This window comes from Anthonomus grandis, chromosome 22 (genome assembly GCF_022605725.1).
Source record: "Anthonomus grandis grandis chromosome 22, icAntGran1.3, whole genome shotgun sequence".
NCBI classification, from domain to species: Eukaryota; Metazoa; Arthropoda; class Insecta; order Coleoptera; family Curculionidae; genus Anthonomus; species Anthonomus grandis.
In genome coordinates this window covers 38,921,193-38,935,729 of record NC_065567.1, presented here as the reverse complement: position 1 = coordinate 38,935,729, position 14,537 = coordinate 38,921,193, and positions in this window count along the sequence as shown.

The window sequence follows — 14,537 nt, the reverse complement described above, 5'->3', positions numbered from 1 at the left end:
AAATTTTCCTTGAATCATCAAATTAATGAGTCTAAACTGATTACTGATCGTGAATTGAATTCTTCTTTTTTATAGACATGTCCACGAAGGTTGAATCTCATTCATGTTCATATTCTACTACTAAGATTGAAATTAGCTCTTCGAAAAGCTTAAGTATCTTTATTCTTAATATACAATCCCTAAGAAACAAGATGGATGAGCTTCATCTTTTGCTGGACACATGTAATTTTCCTGATATTGTACTTCTGACTGAGCACTGGTTGAGGCCTAGTGAATGTTTTTTAATATCTGATTATGTTCCTATATCAAATTTTTGTCGTCAACAATCTATACATGGAGGAACCATGATCTTGGCTAGGCAAACAATTAATAATACTAAAGATAATCTTCTGTTAAAGAATGTTTTTGAATTCTCTCTTTCTTTTTGTAAGCATTTAAATTTATATATTCTTTGTGTTTATAGGCCACCTACAGGAGATATTGCTATGTTTCTGGACAAACTTGATTCTCTTTTATCCCAGTTGTCCCTACACTCTAAGGTTATAATTGACTATTTCTGTACAAATTTTGATGACGTTTTATGCACAGTACTCCCATCTGGTATTTCCGACCATGAAGCTATTCTTGCTAAAATGCCATATAATACTGTATCATCTTCATCTCATCATTATATGGGAAGAATTTTCAGCAGGAGAAATTTCAATGCTCTTTCTGCTGCTACAGCTTCGGTAAATTGGAATGCACTTGAAACGGCTTCTGACCCACTTACTTTATTTTTTCAAGTTCTGTGTGATAAGATCAATCAGTGCTTTCCTAGAATAAGGCTTAAAACTAAGAAACAAAAACCATGGGTTACAAGAGGCTTTAGAAGACTTTCAGCTAAAAACCTCCATTTTTTGACTAAATTGTGCAAATATACCACAAATGAAAATATCCTTGTATATCATCAGAAATACCGTAGTCTGTACAGAAAGACAATTAAAGCAGCAAAATCTAATTGTTATAGGGATCGCTTAAATATGTCATCAAATAGGCAAAGAGAGTGCTGGTCGATTATTAATGATTTTAGACATTGCCATAGAAAAGTATCTGAACCGGAGTTAAGACCTGACATTTGAAACGACTATTATTGTGATATACCTAATATCTTGCTCAAGGGCATTCGTAGTAACATTGATCCCTTACACTATCTTCAACAAGTGTCGGTTGAGCATTCATTTTTCTTTCATCCTGTCGATCTTACCGAAGTAAAAAATGAAACGCCAAAAAAACCATAAATCATCTGGAGCTGATGGGATATCTTCGAGGTTGTTACTTTTTTTGGCCTGATTCAGCCTTAAATGCTTTAGTTTCTGCCATAAACAATTCTTTACATATTGGCATTTTTCCTTCATGTTTAAAAGAGGCAGTGGTTATTCCTCGTCATAAGGGTGGAGATTTGGATCAGCCTTGTAATTTCCGTCCCATTTCTATTTTGTCTACCCTCTCTAAGATAGTTGAAAAACTTGCAAAAAGCAAAATTTTGTCCTTTTTAAATCATAATGGCATTTTGTCTGCAAATCAGTTTGGATTTTAAGCCGGTAAAGGGACTCATGATGCTGTTTTTAGCTTTTTGGAGAGCATCTATGTGTCCTTGAATTCTGGAGAGTCATCGGCGGCAGTGTTTTGTGATCTATCCAAAGCATTTGACTGTGTGGATCATGGAATACTGTTATCTAAGCTCGATAAATATGGTTTTAGGGGCGTAGCGTTGCAATGGCTTGAGTCCGATCTATCAAATCGTACTCAGAAGGTTACAGTGTCTGGGCGTTTGTCTGCTTCTAGATCCCTAAAATGCGGCGTTCTTCAGGGTTCAGTGTTGGGACCACTGTTATTTTTACTGTATGTGGATGACTTGAGTTCATTGAAACTGCAGGGCAAGGTGGTTCAGTTTGCTGATGATCCCACCATACTATGGAGCCATAAAAATTCAGATTTTATTAAGACTTGTATCCTTAAAGACCCTCAGATTTTATCAGGGTGGTGTGCTTCCAACAGGCTCGTGTTTAATGTAAGTAAGACGTCTATTATGGGGTTTAAGTGCGATGTTCAGGGTCTGATGTTTGACGAAAATTCCCTCTTGCAGAATAAAGAGTGCTGCAAGTTCCTAGGAATTACCATTGATGGTCGCCTTCGGTTTGAAGATCATATTTTACATTTAGCTGGGAAATTATCTTCTGGATGTTTTGCAGTAAGAATGGCAAAACAAGAGCTGGGAGAGGTGGTTGCACGTTCAGTGTACTTTTCACTTATTGAATTTCATATTCGGTATGGCTTGCCTTTTTGGGGTTTAACCAATAAGGGGCTACTTAACATTGTCTTTGTTATTCAAAAAAAGTAGTTAGATAACTGTGTTCTGCTAAGTTAAGGGATTCTTGCAAACCCCTCTTCATTTCTGAAAAAATCCTAACTCTTTGCACTCTTTATCTTAGAAACAGCTGCTCTTATTCACAAAATTCCCAAACTACCCTCTGACACTGGCCATTTGACTCGTCATGTAAATGATGTTCCCCTACCTATTCCTACTTCATGTTCCTCTATGTGTTAGACATATATCGGATGTTAAGAAATAAAAAAAAAAATTAAAGTCGCTTTTATTGGCTAAGGAATATTATAACCTGGATGACTTTTTTAATGATGGGTTTTAACCTTGGACATGTTGGAAAGTTTCTTTTTCCTTTTTTCTTCTCTAGTTTTGTCAACAAGTTTACCTTTATTTAGTAATAGATTGTTTTATTTTGTTATCTTTAATTCAAGTATGTTCAAAAAGTTTTGTCTTCTTGTGTTTAAATTTGTTCATTGTTTTGTCAATTTTTGAAGCTTGTAGGATGCTTGTACACAAGATTATTCTTACGTAATATAGCACATTTTCTTTCTTTCTTTCTTTCTATTTGTTAATAAGCATAACTGTAGATATTGGAGCAATGAAAATCCTCATGCATTTGTAGAAGGGCATAAAATAAATGTATGGGCAGGCATTTTAGGAAATAAAGTGATTGGGTCATTATTTATTAACGGAAATTTAAATGGAGACATTTATTTGGATCTGTTAAAAAATACCATCAATCCGCTTATTACTCAATCCATTGAAAACCAAATCGATGATGATGGAAACCCTATATTTGATAAGGCTGAAATATATTTTCAGCAAGACGGCGCTCCTCCTCACTATGTTCCTCCCGTTCGGCAATGGCTAGACAACGAGTTTTCAGATAGATGGATAGGGCGAAGGGGGCCTACAGAATGGCCTGCTAGATCTCCTGATATAACGCCGTTAGACTTTTTTCTATGGGGTCATGTAAAATCTATTGTGTTTACTCCACAACCTGAAATGGATGAACTTCGTCAACGCATCATCAACTGCTGCCATGATATCCCACAACATGTTTTTGAAAATGTCCGTCAGGAATTTGAACATCGCCTATATCATTGTTTGGCCAAAAACGGGCAACATTTTGAACACTTATTGAAATAAAAACTGATATTTTCATGTTTTTGTTTTCTATCCGAACAAATTAAGATAAACAAAGATTTTTCTAACTTTCCCGAAAACGAATCGACCGATTTAAAAAAATCAAACGTCAAAATAAAAGACATCGAAAGACCTTTTAAACAAGCTATTACTCGATACCCCTTGCTTTTTAAATTTTTTAAGGGAAGGACCCTGGGGGGCAAAGGGTGAAAGGGGGTGAAGTAACTTTAGGTTAGAAAGTTGTCCCCCTTGAGAAACCTTTTTACGTATTTCGGCGTTTTTTTTTAAACAGTGGTTTTCGATAAATCCGTGGTGGAAAGTTTTCAAATGAACACCCTGTATATATACAGCGCGAGTCTCTAACTTGGAATAAATTCACTAAATCAAAGGTGTTTTTTTTTCGGAAATATGTTTGGACGCGTCGATTAGTATTTTAAATTGCCTTTATTTTAATGTAATAACATTAGGGTGTCTCAAATGTGAGATAGGACATCATCGATTATTTTTTAAATGGCAATCCTCTTTATTTAAAGACTATTATTAAATTGTTTAACAAATTACACATGCGTGCCAAATTTCAATTTTTTACACCTTGTCTTAAAAGATATTTAACAAATATTATCTTATTCGAAAAATGATTTCAATTCAATAGTCTTTCTTTAATAAATATTGAAAATATTGTTTGTGAAAGTGGTAGACAATGGTAATGTAGAAACAGGTAGTCGGACTGACAATGTCTTTGTTTTCGTACAACACGACGTTTCGTGTTGGAAATCAACATCGGAGCAGAGGACGTGGAAAGTCCTTACACCAATGTCCCGATTGGAGACTCCCTGAATATTATCCAGAATAAACTGAGCAATGACACGTCACTTCCGTCTCAAACTAAGCTTCCGCTCGGAGGAGTGATGGAACTTTTGGAGGTCTGCCTACGTAATTCCTATTGTCAAGTTAAAGATAGGTTTTAAGCTCAGGATGAAGGCCTGCCTATGGGATCATCGCTCTCTCCGGTGATAGCCAACATATATATGGAATGGTTTGAGGAACAGGCAATCAGCACCTCACGACAAAAGTCAAAGATGTGGCTGCGATACGTTGATGATACATTTATGATCTGGGATAAAGGGGAAGACAAACTTTAGGGCTTCTTACACCACCTGAACAACATGGTGCCAAGTATCAAATTCACCATGGAGGCGGAGAAAAATTCGACGCTGCCATTCTTAGATATTCGTGTCAAGAATACAAATGGCATTATAAGAACGTCTGTGTATCAAAAACCCACACATGCTGGACAATACCTACACTTTGATTCCAATCACTCTGGTTCGACTAAAGTTGGAAACATCAGGTCTCTGTACAACCGAGCTGTAACCATCTGCAATAAAGACGCAGACCTCAAGGCGAAAGTAGCACTTCTTACTAAAGATCTGCAGCAGAATGGTTATCCCAAAAAAATGATCCAGAAAACTATCTAGAGGTCGATGGCGAAGGAAACCAGAACCAAGCAAGAGGATGAATTAACTGGGCTTCTCGCAATCTCCCTATATAAAAGGTACATCCAAGAAAATCCGACGAATTGCTAAGAAGTTTAATCTAAAAACCGCATTTAAATCTGGCAATACAATAAGAAGTTCTATTTCCAAAACAAAGCCAGAATCTACAGCAGACACCAAAAACGGTATCTACCAGATCCCTTGTGAGTGTGGGGACTCATATGTTGGCGAAACCAAAAGACCTTTGGCAGTTAGGAGCAAGGCAACATCGCAAATGGACGACCACTGGAGAAGAAGCCAGATCAGGTATTGCTGAACATGCTTGGACAAACGGCCATAACATTCACTGGTCTGAAATAAAAATCCTAAAGAAGGAATCATACTGGCGTAAAAGGAAATTTCTGAAAGCTGCCTACATAACGCCAAACCAGGGCGTCTTCAGCCAACCCAGTGTGGATGTTCCCAACATATGGAGACCTCTTCACGCATCGTCAGAATTCACGCCTCAGTGATCCCATCAATCATATATAAGCCTGCAGAATAGAAAATTGCTTTAGTTTACACTTGATAACGGTCGGAGATACTTATCGACCGAAGTACGAAAACAAAGACAATGTCAGTCCGACTACCTGTTTAAAATATTGTCCATTTACTAACTGACAATACCTTAAACGGAACACGTTTTGAAAATTTTTAGTTACTTCGTTGACAATTAGTCTACAGTCCTGTCTTATTCGTGCTTTCAAATCCTCAATACTTGCCGGTTTGGTCTTGGAAATTTTGCACTTTAAGTAACCCCATAAGAAAAAGTCCAAAGATGTTAAATCCTGGGCGGCTATTCAAAGAGTCTTTTTTGACAATCCATCTACCTGGAAATACATTTTCCAGGTAATCACGGACAAAATTAGAAGGATAGTCCTGTTGAAACGAGATACTTCCATTCGAAAAGTTAGCTTTTGTAGGGCAAGGGAACAAAATGGCTAAATTTGGAACTAGGTCCTTCTTCAAGAAAGCTAAATATCTTACTCCATTAAGATTTTCTTAGAAGAAAATGGGTCCTATAACTCGATCACCAACAATGCCTGCTCAAACATTGAGTTCTTCTAGATGTTGAGTGTAGCCGTCGCTCATTGAACATGGGTTTTTGTCTGTCCAATAACGACATTTTGACGATTTACCACACCATTCAACATAAACGTTGATTCATTGGAAAAAGACGTTTTCAATTTGTAGAACATTCCTGTCTAGTACATCCAACATTTGTTCGCAAAACGGGAGTCTTCTATTTGAATCATCTTTGGTGAGTTGCTGAATTATTCCTACTTTATATGAGTTTGCTAGCTATCTCCCTAATAAGAACATGGAAATTTTCTTCGACAGAGAGAAGAACATTAATTTTGACCTCTTCACTAAGCGCACTCCTACGACGTTTTTTTGTCTGTCTTAAATTCTCGGTTTCCCGGAACTGTTTTTCGATCTTATTTACGGTATTTTAGGATATGAGTGGTAAATCAGGATATTTCTCTCTAAATAAATGGATAACTTCATTTTGTGTTCTTGTCCTAGCTCTGTGGCCAATCATCATTAGAATGGCAATTTTGTGTGTTGCAGTTAAGTATGGCATTTTACAAACGGCGAACAACAAACTGTGAAACGACTAACAGTTTCGTTATTTATAACATTGTTTACACATCGTTATAAATAATGTATAGATACTGTATTTAGTAAAAAACATATACCGGGCGACCGAATAAGACTGTTTCTCAGCCATATCTCGGGAACCGTTAGCCGTACGACTTAGGGGAAAACAAATTGTTGGGTAAATCAGTCATGAAGAATCGATGAAAAATATTTTCAAGTTCTAAAAATTATCACCAAAGGAGGTAACTGCCATCTTAAATTGCATTTTCTTTAAATTTCGCATAATAACTAAAAAACTTTTTTTACCATCATTTGATAGGTATTCAGATAGCTGTTTAACAATCTTTTTGAGTGTTTTTCTGAAAATGAAAACTTATCGACCTGGACGCCTTATACAAAGGCTCACCATTTTTTGCTGCTATGAAATTTTGGGGAATTGAATTTAAACGTGGCCGTACCAGCTTAAAGAAAGTTCGGGAAGGCCACTGGCGATAACATCGCTATACTTCACCAAACGCTAAACAACCGTCGAATTCAAATGAGTGAGGTAGCAGAGGCTATTCAAATGTCCAAAGAACGAATTTAGAGGTGAGGAAACATGCTCTAGGAGTGTTTGCTCGCCATGCCGCGTTTATTGACATAAAAGCAAAAACGAATGAATATTTTCAGAGCTCTGTTCAAAAAAAATCATAATTTTGGCGCAGATTAACTACTGTAGATAAAACCTACAAAAGGATGTACCATTACAGGTTCGAAATAAAAATACAGTCAAAATAGTGGAATGAAAAGGGGAAATCTGTTCCAAAAAAAAACAGATTTCTTTATTTATTTTAAAGCTGAGAACGTGATGATGACAGAGTTATGCTAATGAATCATGTTGAAACAGGAAAATATATGTACATGGCATACTGATCAAGCTGAAGTTGGAAGTTGCGGAAAAACAGTCGCATGTGCAGAAAAAATCTGTTTCATCAAGACAATGCGTCGTCTCACACTTCAGCGGTTAGGCTGGGTTAGTTTGAACTACCCTCTTTATTCACTAGATGCAACTTGTGGTAAGCAATAGTCACTTGTATAGCAACTTCTTTTTATACCCTTCTATAAAAATTGCATTCGGAGGACAGATATTTTATTAATTTGGAGATGGCATGACGTACGGTACGTTAACAATTATTTTGTAAAGATAGGTACGGATATCAATTGGTTACAAAGATGGAAGCACGTTGAAAGCGATTCGTGGAAGAAATTCCGAAATGAGGAAAACCTAGAAAAACTACGTTCCGATGTATAGAAAGATCAAACGAATTTTTCAAGCCGATCCGTGGTTATCTATTATGTCTATACGAAGAAGAACATTTAAAAAATAATAAATATTTTAATATAATATTTAATTAAAAATACAACATAAGTTTAAAAAATAATTTGTTATAGACAAATTAAAATTAATTTTGAGAATTAGATTTTTGAATTAAAGCCATACTGAAGACTATTTTGAAGGCTAGAATACAAATGACAAAAAAAGGTCTAATGGGTTCAAATCAGATGATCTAGCTATCTCTTGATAAATTCTTATCTCACTATCCATATATTTGGAAATCCATTAAACTAAAACTACCAGACTAGAAAAACATATTGGAAAGGAATTATCTTAAGTACTTCATTAAGTATAGAATTCCCATGCCTACTGAGTTGATTTTCAGTTGCTTTAGTAATTACATAGTAATTTGAATTTTAGTACAATTACTTGATCACCTAAAATTTCTGCCCATTGACTAGTGTAGGCTGTTTGTTTAGTGTAAGTTATTTAAGCCAATCAATGCAAATAAGTAGTCTTTTCTCATTTTTGTGTCTTTATAGCAGCTCAAAGTGAGTTAAATTATTAATTCATCTTGCCAAAAAGTATAGTTGTAGGTAAAGTTCAAATTTAAAAATAAAACACCAAAATTGACGCCAACTATATTTAATAAATTTTCTCTATAAAGATATTTCATTATTTTTCAAACGGGAACCAAATTTAGTATTTTTGGTTCAGTTGTTTCCATAAAATCATATTTGAAAGTTACGTAAGTAGTTGCGACTTTCCTATAAGGAATATGCATTATACTACTAAGATTTCTTTTATTTGAAATAGTTAAAATTTTGAATAAGAAAATAATTTGAATTTTTATCCCTAAAGAGATACTTCGATGTTAGCCGAAAATGTAGTTAAGTGTTATTCTCCTGATCGCAAGATCATTTTTGAAATATTACTTAAATTTGTCTGTATAAAGGTATGCCGCACTTTGTAAAGCTTTGCATCGATTCTCGCTTACGAGGTTTTTCCTATTTCTTAAATTAATCCGTGGTAGCTTCCAACTTTTAAGTATGACATTCGATGTTATTGCTCTATATGCATGTGACGTTTAAAGAAATAAAAAAAGGAAGTTTCGCAATATTCCGCAGGAAAAGCAGAAAAAAAGTAAGGATGACTCTCTTGATACCGAATAAAACGGCGTTCTGATTATTGACATTCTAAAAAAAATTGTTATACGGTTCGGGCGTAGTTTGTTAGAATATAGTAATATTATCCAGCACTTGAATGTTTGGTTTAACAAACGGCGATAGAACTTTATTATTTTATGTCATTTAATTGGCCTTGAAGAAATGCTTAAAGGAGTTCTTCTAGTTTAGTTCTTTTTTGCCTAAGTCTGTCTATTTGATTAGACTCCAGAGAAATGGCTCCACTTCGTCTTCACAGGCACTCACTTCTCCATATATCTACCAGGTTCTGAATTTGCGTCTTCTAGCTTCTCTAAGCTCATCCTGCATAATAGTTGTCAGTTGCATGCTTAGATGCATCGTTCTCCTGTTGACAGCACACAGAGATTTTTGTTTATGAGATTTAGATTGTTGCTAGATGCCCGCTATAGATAGTTTCCATATGATAATTTTTTTCTTAGTTTGTTACGGTAAAAGCCAGCACCTGAGCCTTAATTGGTCTTCGGTAGGTCTTAAAATATATATGAAGGTGTGTAAATAGAGGTAATCTCAAACATCTCAAACACAAGAAGAGACTTGCTCCACCGTTATTTTAAGTAATCTGGAGCCTCTTCTCAGATGCTGTTTCCGAATTTCTTCAACAATGAAAAATAGTAGTGTATGATCTTTGAACCAACCTTGTCATTTGATCTAATATTGATGTATGCTATGTTATTTTTTGTCAATTAATTCAGCAACAGTGGTCCAGTGTTCTTTTTTAATTATATTTATATACTTTCAAATTGGCCAAATACGAGGTATTAAAAAAATTACTTACTTTAACTTGAATTTAAAGGTAAAAGTCTGCACACGAAATTCGGCCAAATTAAACTGTTTTATATAATAAACATGTTGACCATATTAAATGAGTTACAACTTTTTCGTGTTACTCCTTAACAAGGTCAGTGAAAGTGATTTTAAGGTTAAATATTAAAATTGCGTTGAACTAGTTTGCGACGTGCATAAAATAGCAGATGACGTTACGCATTGTGACGTAACCGCATAAGATGGTTGAATAAACTCTTCCTCCAATTTCGAAGAAAAAAATAAAATATTCAGACTAAGGATGCTACCGGTGTAATACAACCTTGACCCGAGACTATATAATTTAAAAAGGAGCATTTATTACTTTTTGGAATTATTACCATTAGAATTTTGAATTTTAAATTCTTAATAAAGACATTGTAATTTTTGATAATTAGAATAAATTCGTAACCTACTTGGTCATAAGGAAGCAGAAATGAGGTCCAGTTGAGGATAAATAATAGCCATATCAAGTTGAAAAAAAAAGAAATATGCTGAGGGATTTAAAAAAGATCTGAAAAAGCAAAATCAACCATTTATACGATGGCTAGACCGAATTTTGATATTAGGATAAGCTGTAACTATCAGTGTGAAACAACTTAAAGTGAATATATCGAAAAATTTGGTTAGTTCAATCCTCCATCTTAAACAAATAATAAATAAAACCAGTTAGAATAATAACTTCTCTTTATTGGTGGAAATTGTAGCAGAGTGTTCCTAGTTTCCAGAGTGTCCTGTTGAAACGATTTTTTGCAATATTGATAAGTATTATAATCTTCTGTTAGAGAATTTTTTTGAATTCTCTCCTTCTTTTTGTAAGCGTTTTAATTTATATATTCTTTGTGTTTATAGGCCACCTACAAGAGATATTGCTATGTTTCTGGATAAACTTGATTCTCTTTTATCCCAGTTGTCCCTACACTCTAAGGTTATATTGGCTGATGACTTTAATATCAACTACACTGATGAAACCTTGCCAGGTACTTCTCTTTTAAGTATTTTAAATTCTTACGACTTGAAAATGCTCGTTCTTTCTCCTACACGAATAACTTCTTCATTTGCAACTACAATTGACTATTTCTGTACAAATTTTGATGACGTTTTATGCACAGTACTCCCATCTGGTATTTCCGACCATGAAGCTATTCTTGCTAAAATGCCATATAATACTGTATCATCTTCATCTCATTATATGGGAAGAATTTTCAGCAGGAGAAATTTAAATGCTTTTTCTGCTGCTACAGCTTCGGTAAATTGGAGTGCACTTGAAACGGCTTCTGACCCACTTACTTTATTTTTTCAAGTTCTATGTGATAAGATCAATCAGTGCTTTCCTAAAATGAGGCTTAAAACTAAGAAACGAAAACCATGGGTTACAAGAGGCCTTAGAATTTCAGCTAAAAACCTCCGTTTTTTGACTAAATTGTGCAAATATACCACAAATGAAAATATCCTTGTATATCATCAGAAATGCCGTAGTCTGTACAGAAAGACAATTGAGCAGCAAAATCTAATTATTATAGGGATCGCTTAAATATATCATAAAAATAGGCAAAGAGAGTGTTAGTCGATTATTAATGATTTTAGACATTGCCATAGAAAAGTATCTGAACCTGACATTTTAAACGACTATTATTGTGATATACCTTATATCTTGCTCAAGGGCATTCGTAGTAACATTGATCCCTTACACTATCTTCAACAAGTGTCGGTTGAGCATTCATAAAAATGAATGCTTTTATCCTGTCGATCTTACCGAAGTAAAAAATGAAATCAAACTCCTAAAAAACCATAAATCATCTAGAGCTGATGGGATATCTTCGAGGTTGTTACTCTTTTTGCCTGATTCAGCCTTAAATGCTTTAGTTTCTGCCATAAACAATTCTTTACATATTGGCATTTTTCCTTCATGTTTAAAAGAGGCAGTGGTTATCCCTCTTCATAAGGGTGGAGATTTGGATCAGCCTTGTAATTTCCGTCCCATTTCTATTTTATCTACCCTCTCTAAGATAGTTGAAAAACTTGCAAAAAGCAAAATTTTTGTCCTTTTTACATCATAATGGCATTTTGTCTGCAAATCAGTTTGGATTTCAAGCCGGTAAAGGGACTCATGATGCTGTTTTTAGCTTTTTGGAGAGCGTCTATGTGTCCTTGAATTCTGGAGAGTCATCGGCGGCAGTGTTTTGTGATCTATCCAAAGCATTTGACTGTGTGGATCATGGAATACTGTTATCTAAGCTCGATAAATATGGTTTTAGGGGCGTAGCGTTGCGATGGCTTGAGTCCTATCTATCAAATCGTACTCAGAAGGTTACAGTGTCTGGGCGTTTGTCTGCTTCTAGATCCCTAAAATGCGGCGTTCCCCAGGGTTCAGTGTTGGGACCACTGCGATTTTTACTGTATGTGGATGAGTTGAGTTCATTGAAACTGCAGGGCAACGTGGTTCAGTTTGCTGATGATACCACCATACTATGGAGCCATAAAAATTCTGATTATATTAAGACTTGTATCCTTGAAGACCTTCAAATTTTATCAGGGTGGTGTGCTTTCAACAAGCTCGTGTTTAATGTAAGAAAGACGTCTATTATGGGGTTTAAGTGCGATGTTCAGGGTCTGATGTTTGACGAAAATTCCCTCTTGTAGAATAAAGAGTGCTGCAAGTTCCTAGGAATTACCATTGATGGCCGCCTTCGGTTTGAAGATCATATTTTACATTTAGCTGGGAAATTATTTTCTGGATGTTTAGCAGTAAGAATGACAAAACAAGAGCTGGGTGGGGTGGTTGCACGTTCAGTGTACTTTTCACTTATTGAATCTCATATTCGGTATGGCTTGCCTTTTTGGGGTTTAACCAATAAGGGGCTACTTAACATTGTCTTTGTTATTCAAAAAAAAAAGCAGTTAGGTACCTGTGTTCTGCTAAGTTAAGAGATTCTTGCAAACCCCTCTTCATTTCTGAAAAAATCCTAACTCTTTTTTCACTCTTTATTTTAGAAACAGCTGCTCTTATTTACAAAATTCCCAAACTACCCTCTGACACTGGCTATTTAACTCGTCGTGTAAATGATGTTCCCCCACCTATTCCTACGTCTGTACTTCCTATAGCTTTTATCAGTACCATGTCTTATGTCTTTTCGCCCCTTATACTAATAGGTCTAATCTATCCAATTTTCCAAGATTTATGTATGGCAGCTTCTTCAATAATAATAATCGGTTCATAAATCCTGTTATCATAGATTAATTTGATGAGCCGTATTTGTTAAATTGATTATAAAAAGACTTGATTTGTAATTTTCGTTTGATTTTAGACAGCTAATAGTCCGCCAAGCTTCTATTGACCTTGCTCCTCTAATATAAACATTTATTTGGTTGTATCTTTTTTAGATTATCAATAAAGTTCAGTTCAGAAATCTTTGATGTGTCGCAGATGCCGCACTAACTAGGCCGTGCGCCTATGTCATATTTATTGTTGCATGATATACATGTTTAAATGGCAAAATTTTATTTGTTTATCTATGAAATAATTTTAAATATACGTAAAACCCCATATTTTATAATATTTTTTATTTTTCTTTTGAAAATGTCAATTTTTAGAAAGAAAATAATATCAAAAAATTGACCGCGGACTAAAATCCAAGAATCTTACAAAATATTTTAAACATTTCCATCACTCACAGACTTGTCACCTCTTTTTGGCCAGCTCATTAAACAAACATAAAACACCTGCGTTCTGGCGATTCCTACTTTAGGCTGTGCAAGTGATTTTGTGTCTCCCTCTATCCCACAGATTTTGAGAATTACGGGGCCGTACCCAAATAAATTTTTGGGCTGTTTTTGTATTACTTTCGACGCGTTTTTAAAGATATCTTTAAGGATGGGTCTATCGCCTTTAAAATAGTTGTTGGATGGGTCTATCACCTTTAATAGTTGGGAGAGGGGTCATGTGAGTATATTATTTGATGTGGTTTGCCAGTTATGCTTTTTACACGTTTATGAAAGTAAAGAATTTAGAATTTGGCCTGTATTCGTCTAAATTTTTTGCAGTTTTTACTGTGAGGAAGTGTTTTTTTTTATTTGTGTTTGTGGATTTGTTTTGGTATTATATCTAAAGACCTTGTTTGAAAATGTTTCGACCCTGAGAAAATAGGCAGGAAAATTTGGCAAATGAAGAGGAACGTGTTTGTGCGAGGGCTTATGGAGACCGTGGGCGCACAAGAAAGACAATAACATTTGTGATGAAAACAATAAGAGTGATCTAGACAGTGATTTAAACTTACATAGTTCTGATAGTTCATTTTCTAGTGTTGAGGAAGCAAAAAAAGCAAGGGAAGTAAAAGCTACAGAGGAAAATCGAGCAGTTTTGAAACGTAATTGTTTAAGTACAAATTTATCTAAATATCTATAACAATCTAAGGATTGATCCCCAGTTCACAAATTATTGTAGTGCTTTGCAAAAAACAGCGTTTTTAACAGGGGTTCCCTATAGTACAATATGCCTGTAAAAAAAAAGGATTAAAGGCAGAATATAAAGGAAAGATGCAGGACAATCAAAGGGACTTGACACGGAT